Source organism: Salvelinus namaycush, unplaced genomic scaffold (genome assembly GCF_016432855.1).
Source record: "Salvelinus namaycush isolate Seneca unplaced genomic scaffold, SaNama_1.0 Scaffold391, whole genome shotgun sequence".
Lineage (NCBI taxonomy): Eukaryota > Metazoa > Chordata > Actinopteri > Salmoniformes > Salmonidae > Salvelinus > Salvelinus namaycush.
In genome coordinates this window covers 126,361-129,600 of record NW_024060908.1, presented here as the reverse complement: position 1 = coordinate 129,600, position 3,240 = coordinate 126,361, and positions in this window count along the sequence as shown.

Here is a 3,240-nt window from a genome sequence, read left to right as displayed (position 1 = left end):
ATACAGCAGGGACCAGACCAGACAGGGTTTATAATGAATGGCCCCATACAGCAGGCACCAGGCCAGACAGGGTTTATAATGAATGGCCCCATACAGCAGGTACCAGGCCAGACGTCTGTGTTTCTCAGGTCAAAGTGCTGGTGTGACAGGGCTCTAAGTCCTTTTGCTAATTATACTCAATCAATCAATCAATCAATTTTATTTTATATAGCCCTTCGTACATCAGCTAATATCTCGAAGTGCTGTACAGAAACCCAGCCTAAAACCCCAAACAGCTAGTAATGCAGGTGTAGAAGCAGTCTCAGACAGTCTCCATTCCGTTGTCAGTGTTTACAAAACGTTCTCTATCCTCTATCTTGTTCAGTGTGTTCAGGTGGTCGTAATGAGTGCTTGTTTCCTTTGAAATGGGGTCTGTTTGAATAGACTCAAATCAACAGCTTTGTATTAGTTTTATAAAAAATATGGCATGCTAGCTACATCCTGGTGGTGAAGGGGACTAATTCTGTGGATAGAGAACAGATCTGAGGTTCTAATCTCATTGACGCCATGCCACTATATAAAAAAGAAAAATAAATGCCTCAGCAAATGAATAGCCATGTGTCCTATCAGTGCTTTGTGTTCAAAACAGTTCAACTAAGCTAGCAGTGTTAAAAGTCTTATTGAAACATGTTCTCAGAATGTTATTTCATTACATTCAAATAACCTATCATTTCTGTTCTCAGAACGTTAATTAAACCTCCCAGGAAAACTATCAGGGAACCATAGCAAAATTTTCTCAGAACCTTCCTGCAACCTAAAAAATGTACATTGCCAGAACAGGCGAAATGTTCACTTCCGTTCTCAGAACGTTTAAAAAACGTTAAGTTTTTCCGGTCAGGAAGCTTATGGATTCGTTCCCAGAACCAATGGGAAAGCAAAAACTTACGTTCCACAACTTCCAAGGAACTAAATGTGCTAGCTGGGATCTGAACCATAACATAACAGGGGTATTATAACGCTTGACTAGGGCCTCATCACTCCTAACAATTACTAGGGCCCCATCACTCCCAACGGTTACTAGGGCCCCATCACTCCCAATGGTTACTAGGGCCCCATCCTTCCCAACGGTTACTAAGGCCTCATCACTCCTAACAATTACTAGGGCCCCATCATTCCCAACGGTTACTAGGGCCCCATCACTCCCAACGGTTACTAGGGCCCCATCACTCATGACCATTTACCTCCAGGGCCTTCTCAATGCTCAGGGTTACGTTGTCGATAGACACTCCAGTCACACAGACAGACAGGGAACATCACACGGATGGAATCATGAGGCTCATTAAAACCAGCAGTTATTAAAATCAGCAGAGACACGGGGGAGACACCACCATATGTCCTGTCCTCCCGTGTTTTAACATGTTTAGCAGACAATTCCTCCAACATGACCTCATCGACTCACTGCGTTGATGACGTTTGTCTGAATTCAGACAATCCAAACAACCATAGAGCTTTATCTAGCTTACAAAATGTATTGTGTAAAATGGGAACAAACGTAACACTGAACACTATTCCATGGGGGACTCTCAAGAAAACAGTGTTGCTGAGTGGACTAGGACATCCGGGTTAAATTAAGATGAACTGAACTAAACCATGGGGCCCACATCTTCATGATGTTGATGAATAGCCTACCTGGTTATAGAAAGTTAGCAAAAATAGATGAGATCTTGCTACCATGGAATGAAAATAATCCTGATTAACTCTTTAGTCATATCCCAGTTTACCCTGATTAACTCTTTAGTCATATCCCAGTTTACCCTGATTAACTCTTTAGTCATATCCCAGTTTACCCTGATTAACTCTTTAGTCATATCCCAGTTTACCCTGATTAACTCTTTAGTCACATCCCAGTTTACCCTGATTAACTCTTTAGTCATATCCCAGTTTACCCTGATTAACTCTTTAGTCATATCCCAGTTTACCCTGATTAACTCTTTAGTCATATCCCAGTTTACCCTGATTAACTCTTTAGTCATATCCCAGTTTACCCTGATTAACTCTTTAGTCATATCCCAGTTTACCCTGATTAACTCTTTAGTCATATCCCAGTTTACCCTGATTAACTCTTTAGCCATATCCCAGTTTACCCTGATTAACTCTTTAGTCACATCCCAGTTTACCCTGATTAACTCTTTAGTCACATCCCAGTTTACCCTGATTAACTCTTTAGTCATATCCCAGTTTACCCTGATTAACTCTTTAGTCATATCCCAGTTTACCCTGATTAACTCTTTAGTCATATCCCAGTTTACCCTGATTAACTCTTTAGTCATATCCCAGTTTACTTATTTGCTTATGGTCTTGCCTACATCTAGCGACCAGTTTTTTTTTTAAATATTCAATTTTATTTGGAATGGCAAGCCAGAGAAAATTAATAAGACCTATTTATATAATTAAATGATTAAATATTAAAGGATAGACCTCTCATTAAAGGCGTCAGTCATGCAAAAGGTATACTTAAATCCGAACTGGTTCTTTAGCAAATTAGTAAGAATGTCTCACCCCATGTTCAATAATGGCCTTTTTCCCTTTATTCAGATTACAACCTCTCACTTTCGGTTATTTGAAAATGAAATCATCTCCAAAATATTTAAAACAAGACATAGAAAGTTGGTTGCAATTTCAGTTTAGACAGAACAAATAATACAACAAATATTGTGGTTGAACCAAATCAAATTTTTCAATACATTTTTTTTACAGAAAAGGTATAATCTTTGTAAATTATATCATAAATAGCACTGGTGGAGTTATGTCACACATGCAGCTAACAATAATATATGGAAATGTCTGCTCTACCCATTACAACCAACTAATTGCAGCATTACCGCAAAAATGGCAAGTGGAAGGGGGAGAAAGTAAGGAACTTGTCTGTCGGCTTTAAAGACCAAAATTGGTTAAACAAAATAGTGATAAATAAAAAAGTAAACCAGTTTCATATTAAGGACCAAAAAATTTACAGCTGTGCCATATAAATTGCAAAATAGTTGGGAAGAGATTGTCGATATACCGATTCCATGGCACATGGTTTATGAATTGATATACAAAACAACGCTGGATTCAAAACTTTGAATTTTTCCATTTAAATTATTATTCAAAATTCTTGTTATATATATGGGGGATACCACCTTCCCAGCTCTGCAGATTTTGCTGCGAGTCATTAGATAATTTATGTTGGTACTGTCCATATGTAACGGATGTGAAATG